At 41.9% G+C, this 20,392-nt stretch overlaps 1 long non-coding RNA gene across 1 annotated transcript in view; it reads right to left on the reverse strand.

Annotated features, from left to right (window-relative positions):
- The window catches only part of LOC122562093 (uncharacterized), a 59,677-nt gene that overhangs the window by 4,516 nt on the left and 34,769 nt on the right, over positions 1-20,392 (reverse strand). Inside the window, exon 3 of the long non-coding RNA XR_015761456.1 lies at positions 16,070-16,229. This is a non-coding gene — a long non-coding RNA (uncharacterized LOC122562093). The remainder of the gene's footprint in view (positions 1-16,069; positions 16,230-20,392) is intronic.

Genomic DNA, 20,392 nt, shown 5'->3' on the forward strand with positions numbered 1-20,392 from the left:
GTTTATTTGGAATCACTAGCTTTCGAAGCATTCTTCTTCATCAGGTAGTTGTCTGGCTGTGTTAGAGCAAACATGTATAATTGCTTTATTTACTGCAATTACTCAAAGTAGGGTCAAATTCCATTTACAAACAAGGTTATTGGATAAAGAGATTTCTCCTGAATTCTTTGTTGAATTCATGTGTTACATTTATGTCCAGGTTTTGATCAATCTATAAATAGAAAGGGATGATCACCTTATTGGGATTGTATTATAGACCCCCCAATAGTCAGAGGGAAATTAAGAAACAAACTTGTAAGGAGATCTCAGCTATCTGTAAGAATAATAAGGTAGTTGTGGTCGGGGATTTTAACTTTCGAAACATCGACTAGGACTGCCATAGTGTTAAGGGTTTAGATGGAGAGGAATTTGTTAAGTGTGTACAAGAAAAATTTCTGATTCAGTATGTGAATGTACTGACTAGAGCTTGACCTACTCTTGGGAAATAAGGCAGGGCAGGTGACTGAGGTGTCAGTGGGGGAGCACTTTGGGGCCAGCGACCATAATTCTATTTGTTTTAAAATCGTGATCGAAAAGGATAGACCAGATCTAAAAGTTAAAGTTCTAAATTGAAGAAAAGCCAATTTTGATGGTATTAGGCAAGAACTTTCAAAAGCTGATTGGAGGCAGATGTTCGCAGGCAAAGGAACAGCTGGAAAATGGGAAGCCTTCAGAAATGAGATAACAAGAATCCAGAGAAAGTATATTCCTGTCAGGGTGAAAGGGAAGGCTGGTAGGTATAGGGAATGCTGGTTGACGAAAGAAATTGAGGGTTTGGTTAAGAAAAAGAAGGAAGCATATGTCAGGTATAGAAAGGATAGATTGAGCGAATGTTTAGAAGAGTATAAAGGAATTAGGAGTATACCTAAGACGGAAATCAGGAGGGCAAAAAGGGGACATGAAATAGCATTGGCAAATAGAATTAAGGAGAATCTAAAGGGTTTTTACAAATACATTAAGGGCGAAGGGGTAACTACGGAGAGAATAGGGCCCCTCAAAGATCAGCAAGGCGGCCTTTGTGTGGAGCCACAGAAAATGGGGGAGATACTAAACAAATATTTTGCATCAATATTTACTATGGAAAAGGATATGGAAAATATAGACTGTAGGGAAATAGATCGTGACATCTTGCAAAATGACCAGATTACAGAGGAGGAAGTGCTGGATGCCTTGAAACAGTTAAAGGTGGATAAATCCCCAGGACCTGATCAGGTGTACCCGAGAACTCAGTGGGAAGCTAGAGAAGTGATTGCTGGGCCTCTTGCTGAGATATTTGTATCATCGATAGTCAAAGGTGAGGTGCTGGAAGACTGGAGGTTGGCAAACGTGGTGCCACTGTTTAAGAAGGGCAGTAAAGACAAGCCAGGGAACTATAGAACGGTGAGCCTGACCTCGGTGGTGGGCAAGTTGTTGGAGGGAATCCTGAGGGACAGGATGTACATGTATTTGGAAAGGCAAGGACTGATTAGGGCTAGTCAACATGGCTTTGTGCATGGGAAATCATGTCTCACAAACTTGATTGAGATTTTTGAAGAAGTAACAAAGAAGATTGATTAGGGCAGAACAATAGATGTGATCTATATAGACTTCAGTATGGTGTTCGGCAAGGTTCCCCATGGGAGACTGATTAGCAAGGTTAGATCTCATGGAATACAGGAAGAATTAACCATTTGGATACAGAACTGGTCTGTGACCAGTGGAGTGCCACAAGGATCAGTGCTGGGTCCTCTACTTTTTGTCATTTACATAGATGATTTGGATGTGAGCATAAGAGGTACAGTTAGTAAGTATGCAGATGACAGCAAAATTGGAGGTGTAGTGGACAGCGAAGAGGGTTACCTCAGATTACAACAGATGGGCCAATGGGCTGAGAAGGAGTTTAATTCAGATAAATCTGAGGTGCTGCATTTTTGGAAAGCAAATCTTAGCAGGACTTATACACTTAATGGTAAGATCCCAGGGAGTATTGCTGAACAAAGAGACCTTGGAGTGCAGGTTCATAGCTCCTTGAAAGTGGAGTCACAGGTAGATAGGATAGTGAAGAAGGCATTTGGTATGCTTTCCTTTATTGGTCAGAGTATTGAGTACAGGGGTTGGGAGGTCATGTTGTGGCTGTACAGGACATCGGTTAGGCCACTGTTGGAATATTGTGTGTAATTCTGGTCTCCTTCCTATCGGAAAGATGTTCTGAAACTTGAAAGGGTTCAGAAAAGACTTACAAGGATGTTGTCAGGGTTGAAGGATTTGAGCGATAGGGAAAGGCTGAACAGGTTGGCGCTGTTTTCCCTGGAGCGTCGGAGGATGAGGGGTGACCTGATAGAGGTTTACAAAATTATGAGGGGCATGGATAGGATAAATTGACAAAGTCTTTTCCCTGGGATCGGGGAGTCAAGAACTAGAGGGCATAGGTTTAAGGTGAGAGGGAAAAGATATAAAAGAGACCTAAGGGGCAATTTTTTCACGCAGAGGGTGGTACGTGTATGGAATGAGCTGCCTGAGGATGTCGTGGAGGCTGGTACAATTACAACATTTAAGAGGCATTTGGATGGGTATATGAATAGGAAGGGTTTGGAGGGATATGGGCCGGGTGCTGGCAGGTGGGACTATATTGGGTTCGGATATCTGGTCGGCATGGATGGGTTGGACTGAAGGGTCTGTTTCCGTGCTGTGCATCTCTATGACTCTATGAATCTATCCATCTGCACATCCCTCCCTTCAGTGCCTTTTCATTATTTTTATATTTGTGTTCCTCATTTTTCCTCTGAAAATGCAACAACCACTCAAATTGAAGCTCACCACCGTCTTCTCAAGGGCAACTAGGACGGGCAAAAAATACTGGCCGGGCTAACATCACACAAGTGATGAAAAAAAACTCCTTTTAGCCTGACAAAATGTCTTGTTGGGATTATTTGTTGAGGACTGACAGCAGCAAAGTATTCAGGCTGAATGGGGAGGTGGAGACAGATGGGTAGGGGGGCAGCTGAGCAAGATGTCAGTTCTCTTTTCAGCAGCTTCAGTACTGTACTATTGCACAAGCAAGCCCTAATTGATCCCATGACCACTCTCAGCTCACTGACACTGCCATAAAGATTTTCATTAAACTGGAGGCTACTTGATTTCAAGGAAAAATGTACCGGCATCACTTGTCATCATGGGATTTATGTACTCTAACACACGAATATGCATTCACTATCCGAAAGCAACACTTTCTCATCTCCCATAGAGAAAGATGGGATGCATCCGCTGCTGGAATATTCAGACTAAAATGTTTGAACTTGCTTGAAAAGCAAGCTCTGCAATTCATCGGCAGGTGAGTCAAAGAAAGGATATCAAAGCGCAAACTTGGTGTTTGCTTCTCCTGGCTTCCATCCTGGACACCAGTCACCAACATCTCAGGGCATGCTCCAAGGGCAGGTATGTCATAAACCCCACCTCCGCGTGCTTTGATATTGGACACATGTGAGCTTCCTTGCATTCTCATGCCACATCTCCGATCTACTTACAACAAAATGCTATATTTCCATGCTGTACTTTGCAATGTACCTATTTCATTGCAAAGCTACTGTCAAGACCCTTTGGGCATCAGGACCAGATTGCAACTGAAAGATTGAACCATGCTACATCACAGGGAGCCTCGCTTGCTTTCTTGGTGCTCACTTACTTTCCACCTGTTCAGATACTCACAGCATCTCTACCTTGTCCTGCCTTGTCTTGCCCTTTTGGTTCCTCCCCCTCAACCACTGTTTAAAGGCTCAGAGGGTGTCTGTCTTGTCTTTAAGGGCAGACACACCGTGATGCAGCTTGTCATGGGGTCAGCAGTGATCAGTCAAAGGAGTGGACATGTTGTTGTACAACATTATGCTACATTAATCTCATTTTACACCATGTGGGTAGAAGCCTTTGTAGCAAACACATTCCATTTGCTTCAACCAAATGTCCATGCCCCATTGTTTAAGGGGAGCAGTTCTCAGGCAGTGTAGGGGCTGCGCAGGGTTACTGTTTTTGCTGGGGGAAAATGGTGTTGGTTTTTGGGGTGGCTGAGAGTGGATGAGGGAAAATGTTGCATGTGAGACCAGTAGAACATAAGCCTTGGTGGGAGGTGTGTGTGTAGTAGAAGATTTAGAGTCAGTGCGAAGTGACAGAAAACAAGGATAGTATTACCTTCCCTTGCAGAGCAAGGAAGGTCATTGACCTTCTCCCTGTATTGCTGGGCATTCCTCCTGACCAAGGAAACACCTGTCTGGGTGGCAACTTCATACCAGGCTGGCATCACCTGGTGACATAGTCTCCTCTGCCAATCCTGAGGCAAGAGGTCAGCATCCTCTGCACCTTCCCAACTATCTTGACATCATGTTCCTTTTCAACAAAGCTGAGTGCCAACCTCCTTATGTCTGATGCATCGAGGTCAGTTGACAGGAATCATGCAGGGCAACTCTGGCCTGACAGCAGCTAACCTGGTGCACAGTTGGGCTTTACAGGAGCACTCCGAAGCCAAGGAGGTCCAGGCAGTGGCAAGTATCCTCACATGCAACGGGTGAGAGGATATAACATGTGGACATCTTGGAGTGTGGTGCCTTGGTAATGAGGCAAGTCTAGGCTGGTAATATGAGGTAACCTCTTAGAGTTTCAACACAGAGAAACTCACTAAAATTGACAGTTAGCCACGTTCTGATAAAATTCAACCTTCAGTTTCCAGCTTTCTTGAACAGAGGAGTTACATTTGTTGCCTTGCAGTCCTCTGCAACATTTCCAGAATTGAACAAACATTGTAAAAGTCAACTTCAACATGTCTACTACTTTATTAGTAACCTGTTTCAAGGCCTTGGGATGGAGACCATCAGAGTCCAGAGACTTGATAGACCACAGCTGTACCAATTTTTCAATACCACTATCCTAGTAACTGTAATTTCACCAGTTCCTTTCTCCCTTCAACTTCCTCATTTACAATGGTTACCGGGTACTTTTCGTGTCCATCCGAATTTCACAGCCATGTGAAGATGGAAACAAATTATTTATTTATTTCATCTGCCATTTCCTTATTACCCACTGTCAACTCCACTTTAGGACTCTCAAGAGGACTAATACTAACTTCACGTACCTTTTTCCTTTTTCAAATGTCTGTAGACAATCTTGCTATTTATGTTTCGATGTCTAGCTTCCTCTCATAGTCTAATTTCAAGTTCCTGATTAATCTTCCAGTCTTTCTCTTCAGTTCTTTACATTCTGATTAATCATTTGACCTACCACATGTCCTTTTCCTTAAATCTGATGCTTCCATAGAATCGTAGAATTATACAGCACAGCAGAGTTCCTTCAACCATTCTGACAAAATCTACTCTAAATTTACTTTTGTCCCACTTCCCAGCACTTGACCTGTAGCTTTGAATATTTTACACACTCATCTAAGGACTTTTTAAAGATTGTGGGGTTTCTCGCCTTAATACACTCCCAGGTTCCCACACACTCTTGGTGAATTTTCGTTTCTTCGAATCCCTTCTAAATCTCCTCCCTTTCACCTGAATATTTTGTCCGCTTGTTATTGAGCCTTCAGCTAAGGGGAACGGCTGCTTTCTTTCACCATGTCCATGCCCCTTATAATCTTATACACCTCCATCTGGTCCACGCTCAGCTTTCTCTGTGCTAAAAAAAACCCCAAGCGTATCCATAATCTCTTCATAGCTAAACTGCTCCATCTCAGGTAACATCCTGGTGACTCTCCTCTGCACCCTCTCCAGTGCAATCACATCCTTTCTCTATTGCAGTGTTCAGAACTGCACACTGTACTCCAGCTGAGGCTTAACCACTTTCAGCAGAACCTCCCTGCTCTTAAAATCTGATAAAGACAGGAGTCTTGTATGCCTTCTTAACTACCCAACTAACCTGTCCTGCTCAAGTCAGGAATTTGCAGACAAGCCCCTAAAATCCCTTTTCTCTTCTAAGCTTCCTTGCGTGCTCTCATTCGTTGAATACTCCCTTGCCTTGTTGCTTCTTCCAAAGTGCATCATCTCACATTTTTAAGGTTTAAATTCCAACTACCACTGACATGTCTATCTGACCAATCCATTTATATCCTCCTGTAATCTAAGACCTTCCTCCACATCAATCACATGGCCAATCTTCATGTTATCTGCAGACTAACTCATCATTCCCCACACATTTCCTACTATATAGTTTCTATATATCACAAACAACACTGGTCCCTATAGTACACCAATGAAAACCTGCCTCCAGTCACAGTTTTCTTAACTTCTTTAGTTTAAACATGGGTAGTGTAGTAGTTAGATTGCGCTCTAACATGAGGATCTCACTGAATATGGGTTCCCTGAATGACTCTGTTAACCTGGTCCAATCAGGGAGTCCTGGCTGACAGATATAAACAGAAGCGTCAAGGGTTCTGCTCACTCTCAGAGCCAGCACTGTGCCAGCTGGGTCTGTGTCATGTACTATGTATGTATAAATAAAAGGTGACTTAGTGATGGGATACCGACTTTCGTGGAGTTATTTCATGTAATGTGTGCTCCTCTTAAAACCTTTCTTTATATAGATATATCCATTTCAAATAGTTTGAAATATCCCCTTACATGCTCCTCTGTTGATCTATTCTCTAGCTTGTAAGCCAATTAATTCAGCCAGCTCACTTTTCATGCTCACACAATTACCGTTATTTAAGTTTAAAATGCTAACTTTAGACACACTCTTCTCTCTTTAAAACTAAATGTAGAACATGATACAAAGAACAAAGAAGAACAAAGAAAATTTACAGTCCAGGAACAAGCCCTTCGGCCCTCCAAGCCTGAGCCAATCCAAATTCCTATGCATCTGTACCCCTCTGCTCCCTACCTACTCATGCATCTGTCTAGACACATCTTAAATTAATTGACTGGAGGGTGCAGCAATGACAACTAATGGTGCTTTAGAATGGCAGCTAATGGTGGGCTGGTAGGTGAGGATGAGGCAAAACCTATCGCTGTTGTGGGAGGGAAGAGAGGAGATGAAGGCAGGAAATGGGTCAGACATCGTTGAGGTACTTAGTTAGAGCTGCTGAATTTAATTTTTTTCTTTGTAGAGTTAAAGTTGACTGTTAATTATGCATATCAAATCAAAACAAATACAATTCTTTGACACAGGTTTTCCAGCAGTTTTATATATCCTTCAGGTCATTAAACTCATTTTGCTGTAAGCAGCAGTCTTAAATTTTTATCGTCTCATCAACAGAAACTCAAACTAAACTGTTTAAAAGGATGGATAAGACAAAATTCTGAACAGTTACTTCAGCAGTAGTTTCCGTGATGAGGTGGGGTCCTGAGGTGGCTGTGTGATGTCTTTGGCAGCGTGGTGGTCCGGCCCAGTTTTCCAATGGCCCGAGATAAAGCAGGCTCCGATATTGGCTCTCTGCAGTGTTGTAAAATGTGGGTCCTTGACCTTAGCAACCCATGAGCCATGATTTAAATAAAGATGGACATTGTCTTAATTTTTTTAATATATGACTTCTGTTATCAATATAGATGTCAGAGCCTGAAAACTTAAACACTTTTCATGATATTTTTGTAAAAAATACAAGTGAAAGTAATTTACTGTTCTGCATTCTATTCTATTGTAAAACTAAAACAAAACCTAAAAGTTAGTCAATTATCAAAACTTTGGGCATGAATCTAGTAACCATGGATCCCACAAGAGAATGGTTGCAGGAAACTGATACGACAGCTGTATCCTTCGATAAGAATTGTTTCTGGTCTCTAAATCTCTAGGGGACATGTAACAATCTTATATAATTACAGATTAAAATTGCAGGCAAATAAACAATATGTATAATGGGTGATAAGCAAATAAAGTTTAGCCACAGAGAGCTGAGTTTTACTTTCTTTAAACCATAACATGTCGGAGCAAAATTAGGTCATTTGGCCCACCATGTCTGCTCCCCCATTCAATCATAGCTTCTCAACCTCATTCTACTGCCTTTATGGAGAAATCCCCTTACCAATCAAGAGTCTATATATCTCTATCTTAAATACACTCAATGACTTGGCTTCCAGAGCCTTCTGTGGCATAAATTTCCACAGATTCGCCACCCTCCGGCTGAAGAAATTCCTTCTCCTCTCAGTTCGAAAGGGTCATCCCTTCAATCTGATTTTGTGCCTTCAAGTTTAGTCTCTCTGAATAGTAGAAACATCTTCTCCACATCCACTCTATCCAGGCCTCTCTGCATTCTGTAAGTTTCAATGAGATCTCCCTTCATCCTTCCAAACTCAATTGAGCATAAACCCAGAGTCCTCCTCTGCTCCTCATATGACAAACACTTCAAACCTAGGATCATTCTTGCAAACCTCTTATGGACCTCCTCCAGGGCCAATGCATTCTTTCTTAGATCCAGGATCCAAAATTGCTGACTATATTCCAAATGGGGCCTGAAGAAAGTTTTGTACAGTCTCAGCAGTACATCTCCACTCTTCTAAACTAGCTTTCTGGAAATGATTGTTAATATTGCATTCGCCTTCCTGACTGTCAACTAAATCTGCATGTTAGCTTTAAAAGAATCCTGACTCTCAATTCCCTTCATGTTTCAGATTTCTTAAGCCTTTCCCCGTTTAGAAAACAGTCTATTTTCTGCTGCCTCGTGAGGAAAGTTGGCAGTTTATTTGACTGCGCTGATTCACAAGGCAAAGCAAGGATGCCAGAAGGATGCAGGTAGGCAGTAGATGGGTGAGCACAAAGAAATCAAATGAGCAGCCCTGAGATGCAGCCTGGTCTAAAAGGTGAGCTGGGTATCTGTCCCTATGAGCAAAGTGTCACAGCATCAGCCGTCCATGCTAGTTGCTGCTACCCTTCACAATGCAGTTCTATGTTTTCTAATGGAGCAGAGATGTGCCATGATGAACCTGGGAGGTTCTCAACTACTGGATGCTAAAGCAAATGCAGCTCCACCTACATCCATCCCCAGTCCCGAAGAAGGGCTACACCTGAAACATCGACTTCTCCACCTCTTGATATTGCCTGGCTTGTTGTGTTCTCCCAGCCTCCTGCCTGTCTAGTTTAAAGTCCATGAATGAAACATGCGTGTGATTGGTGCCCATGGAATTTGCCCTGAGATATTGATTCAAGCTGAGCATCATGAAGATTAAGTCACAGCCAATGGAAAACTGAAGTTGCCATGTACCCATTTTGACTTCATGTCAAGAATTCTCGCTGTTTAGTGTGTTGGATATGTTTGGAAGGTAGCAAGCTGAATGTTATAGAAGCAAGCTGTGCAATTGATAAGGCCTTTAACCAACAATAATCCTCCTAAATAGACAATTTGCTACTGCCTAGTGAAAAGTCTAATCTGATATCTGGCAGAGGCATGAAAGATGCAATAAGTTGCTTCGAGTATTGAGAAGGTCTCTGTAGTGATTGGAATGAGTGACAGGTGGATCTCTTTGACTATGGGATCCTTGATTGGATTGTTAAGCTGGATCAATTAGGGAGCCCTGGCTGACAGATTGAGATTGAAATGGTCTCCTCATTCTAGGGATTGGCTTTGAGCTGGTTGGTCAGCATTTATGTACTATGTACATGTGTATAAGGGATGACGTGGTGACAGGACATTGACCTCTGTGCAATTATTTCAGCCTCGATGGACTTCCCACATTATGATGTTGCAAATCTCGATACAGCTCACATCATGCAAGCCTCACAATATTCCAGTCATGACATTACAAGATAAATTCTTGAGAACTTTGCCATTTTTGGGAGTTGGATGTTGACAGTGATAATGAAGGAACAAATCCTTTGCAATATAGGAATTTATAAATGTGTGGAGAGGCAGGACAGTTAAGTACTAAAGTTGAAGTGCCAATTTTCATGTCACAAATATAAAATTAGAAATATGACTTCAGTCAATTTTAAAATATTCATGCCTCATTGTTGACTTCATTTTATTGCTGTTGGCTGCAGAAATGTTTAAACCAATATAACACTAATAACATTATGAAAAGATTCTGGCTGATATGACTTGAATTGTAGCCAATAACATTGCCATTTGATGCAAAAATATCTGTCTTGTTTTAATCCAGTTTATCACGTAATAATCAGCTTTGTTCACAAATTGTTTCACAGTAATTCCACTTGCATTGGTTAATGTGTTCGTGTAATGTTACTTTGTATGTTTAGTAATGCAGTCATCAAATTGTCTCGAATTAAACTGGCTAACGATTGTTAAGGAGATATTCATCAATAAGCTTATTTCAACTAATGATCAAATATCCCATTTTCCCCAAAGATATAAATCCCTTAAATTAATGATGTAATGCTTGCGAATTTGTAATACAAGACACGGGCGGCACGGTGGCACAGTGGTTAGCACTGCTGTCTCACAGCGCCAGAGACCCAGGTTCAATTCCCGCCTCAGGCGACTAACTGTGTGGAGTTTGATCGTTCTCCCCGTGTCTGCGTGGGTTTCCTCCGGGTGCTCCAGTTTCCTCCCACAGTCCAAAGATGTGCAGGTCAGGTGAATTGGCCATGCTAAATTGCCCATAGTGTTAGGTAAGTAAGGGGTAAATGTAGGGGTATGGGTGGGTTGCGCTTCGGCGGGTCGGTGTGGACTTGTTGGGCCGAAGGGCCTGTTTCTACACTGTAATGTAATCTAATCTAAATCTAATCTAAATTGTTGGGAAACAAGAGAGATAAAATATATTAGAATTTCCCATGCTCTGAATCAACAGTAATGTTATTGCACAAGTGTTTGTGACATCTTTGTTTGTTGAAGTTAAGATTACCAAAATATTCACAGTGAGCCTCCAAAAGGAAATGGCTGGTGTACGTGATCGTATGAACAGTTTGTCGATTAGAGTGTTGCCACATGTTCTCCTTTCCAGATTGTTAGCATATTGAGACAGACAGCCAAACCAAATCAGAACAGTAAAATTAAAACTTCAAAGACCCCCAAAACTGACCCCAATAGTTCATTCCCAGGCTTTTGAATAACCAACCCTGGACTTTGTGAATAATCAATCTTAGATACTGGTTAATACCTTAAACAAAATACTTAGCAATTTATTCGCAATACAATAGCAGACCAAAGTGAAATGACAAAGTAAGCTAATTGATCTATACTATAAGAACAGAAACCTTTTTTTTCAGGCCCATTCACATATTTGACATACAAACAAACATAACTAAAGGATAAATAAAAGAAAATAACAAAACTGACCAGATTATGTAAGTGATTGCACAATGGGTTGTTCTACAGGCACAGATGATAGTTTCTTGGTTGATTTACTGAAGATGTTGACTCAGGTCACCTTTGATGTTCAATCAAATAAAGGCAGTAATACTTTTATTTAGTTTTAAATTCTCTGACCTTCTGTTAGAAGGTTAGGCAGCAAACTTCATGCTGTAGAACCAACAGCCAAATTCCTTTTTTCTGGAAACACAGTCCAAAACCCAGTTCAAACTCTGAGCACTCCCTGGCAAAGTGACCAGGTCTTCCAGAGGCCCCAGTTATCATTCAACATCTGCCATCTGCTTGAGCACAAGGGCTTCTCCAGACTTGTTGAAACTAATTCCCTCGTACTGACCGCTTTAATAGCCAACTTCTGACATCATGCTCTTCCCCAGTGACAATGTGCCTGAAGAACCTTTTGATCAATAGGCAATGTACAATTAACTTCTGGCCTGGCATCATGAATGGGTGATCCGCTAATGGGTGAGTCCCGAACCAGAGGACACAGTTTAGAAATAAGGGGTAGACCATTTAGAACAGAGTTGAGGGGAAACTTCTTCACCCAGAGAGTTGTGGGTGTATGGAATGCTCTGCCCCAGAAGGCTGTGGAGGCCAAGTCTCTGGATATTTTCAAGAAAGAGTTGGATAGAGCTCTTAAGGATAGTGGAATCAAGGGTTATGGGGATAAGGCAGGAACAGGACACTGATTGTGGATGATCAGCCATGATCATAATGAATGGTGGTGCTGGCTCAAAGGGCAGAATGGCCTACTCCTGCACCTATTGTCTATAAACAAAAGCTTGTCTGTTCTGTTATTATTTTATTACAAACTGTTACCCACAGTTCAAAAGTCATCTTTAGCTCAGTTCCTAGTTCAAAGCTCCAAATCAAAATTGATGAAAGAATAAAATAAAACTAATGAAAAATTAATCAGGGCTTCAATAATATTGAATCTAAGGACCTGTTTGCTTATCAGCTGTACAGGATAAAACAACTGTGAATCTTAATAAGTCGAGACATTTGCCTGTTGAATAAAATATAGACTATTATATGTTAGCAATCAGAATGGTTAGACTGGGATCTTCACCTCAACTCCATGATTCTCTACCCAGCACCATGTGACATTAATAAATTGCTTGAGCCCAATACAATCTCGAGCATTAATCATTCTAGACTCATGACCTAGTACAAACACAGCATGTGAAAATACTTCAGGTACAAACTTTGGATGTGTAACATCTCCTTTCTGGGTGCTGTTGGTACTTCTAAACATCCAAAGTGGTGTCCATGTAACACACTTCTGGTGTGAGTCACTGTGGACACTGCATTAATGAAGGTGTTATCAGGCTTTGTAAAAACCCAACAGCATGTAATTCTGATTTTGAATTTGATGCTGGTAGTTTAGAATTCTGTTAATGCTCTCTCTTAAATTCAGGCAGAGGACAACCACTTCAACTGCAAGTTGTAACATTTCCACTTAAACCGCTGTCTCCAGCACTATTTGAACATATCTTCAGCCACCTCCAATTTACTTGCTGATTGATTGCTATTCACTGTTGCAATGAGTGAGTAAGTAAGTACAATGAGTGGAATGGCAGGTATTGTAACACTTGATGCTGACTTTAAGGATTCTGCACAATTGAGTTCTTCCAGGCCTGAATGCAGAAGTAAATGTTTGCCTGGAATACAGCATGACTGAGACCATCAGCCTGATTAGGAGAACTCATGCAGAGCAGAACAATCTGCTAAAAATAAACGTGGGGAGACAAAGGAAGAGTATTGGAGAAGGGCTCTCTCCAGGACACCATATTCAGCTGGGCATTCAAGAAGGAATTCATCGAACTGAACCTGACAAAACTCCACAGAGGCTGGTATCCCATCACCAAGTCACTATTTATTTACACATGGAAGTCCTTGACAGCCAGCTCTCAGAGTGAAAAGGATGTTTGACACTCCTGTTCTTTTTTTTTTAATATTAACCCCCACACTATTGCCTAACTGCTGTAGTGCTTATTTTTTCCCCAGCACCCATGTTGTGTGTGTGCAGGTGTGAGACACAGTGAAAGACACAAGGTTTATGAATCTTTATTCAATTTCCACCACCAAGAAGAAAGGAAACACCCGAGTGGCCAGTGACAAGCAGTGCCCTTCACAAAAGGCAATGCTGTGTGATCATTTTTTTTTTTTTCAAATTCCGTACAGTATGGAAACAGGCCATTTGGCCCAACAAGGTCACACCGACCCTCCGTACAGTAACCCACCGAATCCCATTCCCCTACCCTACATTTACCCCTGACTAATGCACATAACACTATAGGTAACTTAGCCTGGCCAATCCACCTGACCTGTACATCTTTGGATTGTGGGAGGAAAATGGAGCACCCAGAAGAAACCCATACAGACACAGGGAGAATTTGCAAGCTACACACGGAGAGTCACCCGAGGCTGGAATCAAACCTGGATCCGTGGCACTATGAGGCAGCAGTGCTAACCACTAAGCCACCATGCCAGCCTGATGCTCCTGTTCTTATCTGTCAGCCAGGGCTCCCTGATTGGACCAGATTAACAGTTCCAATCAGGGAACTCATATTCTATGAAGTCCACCTGGCTGACCTCATCACAATCACTACAGAACTCCAGTGACAAACCATGTGTGGGATTTTACTTTTAGCATTTTTGCACTTCAGTAAATAAGCCCTCACTGAAATCAATCACATACTGCAAACAAACAGGCAAACTCAGAACAGAGTGACAACCGCTTTGTTGAAGTCACAGTGGCCATGTTTTTTTTATGTGTTGGCCTTTTTCAGTGCAGGACCAGTACAGAGTTGCAATATGTCACAGTTTGCTGTCCACTCTTATGTAAGGAAAGTTACTATCTGAAGTGGGCAAACAAGATTTCATTCCATTATGATAGGGTTTTAAAAGAATTGCCAGCTTCCTTACACTGGCAGAATTTCAGTGTCTGCTCACATTTTACTTTGTATGTATTGCATGTACCATAACTGAATGAGATTCCAATCCCCCAAAGCCCGGCCAGCGATGGACCATACTCAGTGCATCAGACACCATGTCATCTAGACTTGAGCCACCATTGCAAATTGATAAGTGGTAATTTGGCAGAAAGATCTATTCACTGATGGCATTACTGATGATTCCAATGTGGAACCCATGCACATGTAAGCAGAAAGCATTCAATGAAACATATATTGTCACATGAGATGTGATAGAGCAGAGAGAACATTGGCATGCTGAAATGAAACATCCACTGCCTGAACCTCTCTAGCAGAGCCCTGCAATATCTGATGTTAGGATATGCTGCTCACTGCATAGAAAGGCTGAGAGACTTGGGTCTGTTCTCATTGGAAAGAAGAATGGGCGGCACGGTGGCACAGTGGTTAGCACTGCTGCCTCACAGCGCCTGAGACCCGGGTTCAATTCCCGCCTCAGGCGACTGACTGTGTGGAGTTTGCACGTTCTCCCCGTGTCTGCGTGGGTTTCCTCCGGGTGCTCCGGTTTCCTCCCACAGTCCAAAGATGTGCAGGGTCAGGTGAATTGGCCATGCTAAATTGCCCGTAGTGTTAGGTAAGGGGTAAATGTAGGGGTATGGGTGGGTTTCGCTTCGGCGGGTCGGTGTGGACTTGTTGGGCCGAAGGGCCTGTTTCCACACTGTAATGTAATCTAATCTAATCTTAACAAAAAAGAAGGCTAAGAGGGGATTTGATAGAGATATACAAGATGATCAGAGGATTAGATAGGGTAGACAGTGCAAGTCTTTTTCCTAGGATGACAATGTCAGCTTGAATGAGGGGGCATAACTACAAATTGAGGAGTGGTAGATTTAAGACAGATGTCAGAGGTGGGTTCTTTACTCAGAGAGTGGTAAGGGTGTGGAATGCCCTACCTGCCAATGTAGTTAACTCAGCCACATTAGGGAGATTTAAACAATCCTTGGATTAGCACATGGATGATGATGGGGTAGTGTAGGGGGACGAGCTGAGAATAGTTCACAGGTTGGTGCAACATTGAGAAGGGCCTGTTCTGAGCTGCATTTTCTATGTTCTAACCTCACCCTCATTGTGCCACTGTCCTGTCAAGCAGCTATACGATAATCGGTTGACAGGCAGAGAGAGGAGGGACCAGAGGATAAAGGAAGTAAGTAGTCTAGACACTGTCTTTCTGACACATCCAACTGTGAAGAACTTATCAAACCGTGAAATCAATGAACTCAATCTGAATTCCCTCTTCCCATATGCAACCTTCCCTTTCTGTCACTGACCATTACAGAATCTGTGTGGCCACAATGCAAAACTAAAATACACCTCAAAATAGACACTCCTAATTAAATTTATAAACTTCAGTATGCCATACTCCTTACAGAACTTAATCATTCCTGTGTGTTCAGTGGCTATCTTCCATTTGCCTTTGTGGGTCTTAGTGCTCCAGTGCCAAGCTAACCCAAAGACTGCAGCATGGTTGGTGACAGGCTGCCAGCTTTAATTGGGGGGAGATTACATTTAGCTCTGGAGAGTGCCCTTGAGTAGCTGTGGGTTCAGCAGGGTGAGCTTCAGACTGACCATTTTGATGCAGGTGACTGCAGTCTGACTGCTATCTATGTCACCCACCAATTCAGTATCTGAGCTGGTGGATGGGTGCTCTTTTTAACATCAATTCTTTTTTTATGGCTTTTCTACCACTGTCCCGCCAGTTGTCAGCTCTAGAGAAACAAAAATGAGCAAGGCGCGGTAGAAGTGTTGTAGTGAGAGAAGGAAATGGTACAAATGGAAGCTTGTAAATCAGAAATAATGGTGGAATGAGGAGGATGGACCTTACTTATAAGCACGTTGTCATGTTCATGCTTTCAGTCCTGCTGCAGGCTATGACCACCTCCTTGATCACCAAGTCCCATCGCATCATATCAATAGGGCTAAGCACATGCAAGTGTACCTGTCCCTTACAGGTAGCTCCTGGCCTTGCCTGAGATGAGCATGTCCTATAAGTGAGAAGAAAGTATGTCAGTCAATACAATGCCACACATTCAGTTGATAAGGCTGTCAATATGGCTCAAGATGGAGTCATATCAGGCCTTTATTACTTGGACCATTGGGCTCTGGGGGCTCGGTCTTCTCATTTTGGGGTGGGACCTCTCTGCTCAAGTCAAGGAACAAAGCCATTGGTGTACATCTGGAAAAGGGCCACTGTACTTAGCTTGGGAGCTGAGGAGAAGGGGTCTGTGGTCAGGAGTGACATGAGTCTTCGCGATTTCCATCCTGACTGTCAAAAGGAATGATTTTTGAGGTGAGCAGGCTGGTGTGGTTGGAATGCTTGCAATGGTGCTAAATATGTATAGGTGAAGTATACCCATAATTTCGAGTGACAGAGATCTTTGACTGTCTGAAGTGTGCTGCATTGAATAATGCCTGAAGCTAGTCGTGCTTTTGGTGGGATTTGGAATTTTAAGTTGAATTCCCTATCCTTAACTACTTGTGGGATGTCATTAAACTTTTGTAGCACCATATTTAACTCTTTAGGTTTGTTAAAACATATGGCAGCCTCTCATGGTTTTAGAGCATCTGTGCAGTTACTCAACAGGCTGAGTAGCATTACTGTATGATGCAAGCTTGGTAATAATCAGGTTCAGGAAGGAATCTCCAAGCTGCTTGTATCAGTGAATAGAGTGGAGTATTCACACCCTTCACCTGCTTTCGGGAGCTATTAGATTTAGTTGCTTTTCTTGCTGATATTACACAATTTATTAAACTTTCAAATCTTAATTTTCGAAGATAATCTACCCATTCACATTGACTCTAAAAGCTACAGGGACTTTCCATGTTTTGGAATTCAGACTAAACTGTTTATATCATTAATCAAAAAAAGCATCTTACTCTTTACCACTGTACAAATATTCATTTATCTGGACTTTCCCAGATTATCCGGTTAAACTTGCGGATCCAGTCTTACTTTGAAGCTGTTTTGGGCTGATTAAATTACCTTTTCATTCTTTCATCTCAAGCAAGGCCAGTATTTATTGCCCAGCCTATTGCCCTTGGGTATTAAGACAAGTAATCATACAGCATCAGGACCCAATGACTGAAAATGAAAGAAATGGAACAAACAGCCAATTACTTTCCTTGTTGACTTTCCCTGCTAAACTTTGACTTCTAAAGTGTTACTATACAGGTCAATAATTGATTAAAATTTCAGCAAAGGCATAAGTGTAGCTATCCATTATCTCTTAAGGTGCTGTTCATACAGCAAGCTGTCAAAAAGCGTTTTGAAATAAAAACTGAAATAGACAGTGTGAGTAGGATTGATGTGAGTGAGGTGCGGCTGAGGTGAAGAATTAGTATTTGACTTAAGTTTCGATCAAAGAGATTTTTATGTGAGATATATGGTGAAGCATAAAGGGCCTATTATTTACTGGGGTAGGATTTCCAAATGGGATGGGTGGATCTGAGTTATGGTCAACAGTCCAGATTTTTGGGCTCCCCTAAATTTTTCCTGTGCGTTGTGTGTGTTTTCAAGAAAGGTTAACAGCACCTTTCTCCCCAGAAGCTAGTTTGATTGGCAGAGGATAGGAGTAAATTACTGCAGATGTATCAAAAACATAAAATGCTGGAAATCACAGCAGGTTAGGTAGCACCCATGGAGAGAGGGCTCTGATAAATGAGTCATCCGGACTTGAAACATTAATTTGAATGATAGACTTGGCTCCCTATTGCTGTTGTCGAAAAGTGTGGTGCTGACAAAGCACAGCAGGTCAGGTAGCATCTGAGGAGCAGGAGAGTCAACGTTTTGGGCATAAGCCCTTCATCAGGAATATTGCTGTAAAGGAGCCTCCTGCCAAGGAACAGTTATGTTTGATAGTGCTGGGGGGACGAAACCACCAGAGTAGAGGTGGATATCAGTGCAGTTAGATGGACTGGTGGTGTTCTGGGAGAGATCAGATGCACAGATGGTATTCATGGAGAGATCAGTGGATCAGATGCAGGGTTTAGGATGTATGCTGAGGTCAGATTTATAGGTCAGCGATCAACATAGACGGGCTCAATGACCAGGAATGTGTGGGGAAGTCAGAAATTTATTGGAAGGGTAATTCTGTTTATGTGTGGATCCAACCTCAGCAAGAGTTCCAACAAAAGATCTTCTTCAGTTGGAATCTAACATTATCAGATGGTAAGATTATCAATTATATAGCACAATATTGGTTCTCAGAGGGATCATCTACATGTCAACACTGCATCATTGGAACGGTTAAGCTCTGCTTAGTATTTAAGAAACCAACACTTTAGCTTGTTCAGCTAGCAGCTAACATTCATCATTCTTCTCCTATGAAACAGTGTTGAAATTGACCTTTCAGATACAATCATCCCTTCTCACCCATTTAGCTGACTGAGCCCTGAGACACAGAAATATCTGCACAGCAGCTGTATCCTATCACCGAGTCACCTTTTATTTACACATGAGCAATAGCACTGCCTCGTACAGAGCCATGCACCAGAGTGAGGGCATCTCTGACACTGACCTTTTTATCTGTCAGTGAGGGCTTCCTGATTGGACCAGATTAACAGCCCCAGTTAGGGAACTCATATTCCAAGATCCAGTTGGCTGACCTTGTTAAAAAGCACGACAGTCACCAAGATAAAGTGATTCAAAAGCAGGAACACTGTTAGTGAAGGCACATAGTTTCCTTAAAAGATTCAAATTGCCAAACCATGCCACTTGTCTGGTTCTCATGACACCTCTGCTAAAACCTGAACTGAAAAAGTTAACTTCCTGCTTCAATGTTATTTGATACTGACATAACTCCAGAGACTGGTATTTGGTCACCAAGGCACCATTTATTTACATGTCAATAGTACCTGACACTGGTCTGGTTTTCTCAAAACTGACCTCAGACTGAACAGAACCTCTGATAATCCTGTTTATTTTGTCAGCCAGGGCTCCCTGACTGGATCAGGTTAATAGCCTCAACCATGGAACTCACATTCTATGACCTGTCTGACCTTGTTAAAATGACTACAAATATTTTAACTTACCTCCCCTTTTTGATGGGTTCACATTGTCCCAAAGTACTTTTGCTTCATTATTAACAGTCATGCCTTTACCTGCTTTGCCTACATGCATCAACATTCTTTCCATAGTCCGTCTGCCTAATCACTGTTCGCTCCTCCCATAAAAACCGCCTCTTAAAGCCTACCTGTCTGCTTTCTATTCTATTTTCATATAACAACACAGTTTTCCTGTAAATGTATCTTGCGTTAGAAAGAAATATCACTTTTGTTTTAATGTCATGCAGTCAGTTATTTATTCACATTGTCAATTATGTCCATGACCTTGTGTCCTTCCCTTCTGGATGCATACCAAAAAATACAATTTTACTTTTCCTGTATTTGAACTTTTAGACAATCTTAAGTGAGTGCCTTCTAAGGTCTCAATATATTCCTCTTAATGTTCAAATCCTGACAAGAATTACTACCACAGAATCATATAATGACCTTCTCAAGATCCTGCCAATCTTTCTTCAGTGCCCAAATATCCAGTGGCTACTAGCTCCATCCACCAGACCTATCTTTCCAGAATACACAGCTGTCTAATTTCTCTGTGGACTTACAGCCTGCAGATTTGATCAATCTGTCCTTTGGTTGCCCAGTTACTTTTTTCTGTGATACACTTCTCCTATGCATAACAAAGCAATTTCTGGAAATATTATTTTTAATTCCTACATAAGCATAACTGACAAGGCCAGAATTTGTTATCTATCTATAATTCCCCTTGAACTGACGGGCATGCAAGACCATTTCAGAGGATGACTCCAATAAAATAAAAGTGTAGAAAATAGATTCGCTCATGGCTGATATGTTTCTCAATCCCATTCTCCTGCCTTCTCCCGTTACTGTTGATCCCCTCACTAATCAAGAACCTAGCTGTCCCTGTCTTAAGTACGCTCAATAACTTGGTCTCCTCAACCATCTGTGCCAATAAGTTCCAGATTCATCACCCCCTGGCTAAAGAAATTCCTCCTCATCTCAGTTCTCAAGGGTTGTGCCTTCACTCTGAGGTTGGGCCGTCATGTCCTAGTCTGTCATACTAGTGGAAACACCTACTCCATGCCCACTCTATCCAGACCTCTCATATTCTGTAAATTTTAGAGAT

Source organism: Chiloscyllium plagiosum, unplaced genomic scaffold (genome assembly GCF_037043375.1).
Source record: "Chiloscyllium plagiosum isolate Xiang-an unplaced genomic scaffold, Cpla_swu_hap1 HiC_scaffold_25, whole genome shotgun sequence".
Taxonomy (NCBI): Eukaryota; Metazoa; Chordata; class Chondrichthyes; order Orectolobiformes; family Hemiscylliidae; genus Chiloscyllium; species Chiloscyllium plagiosum.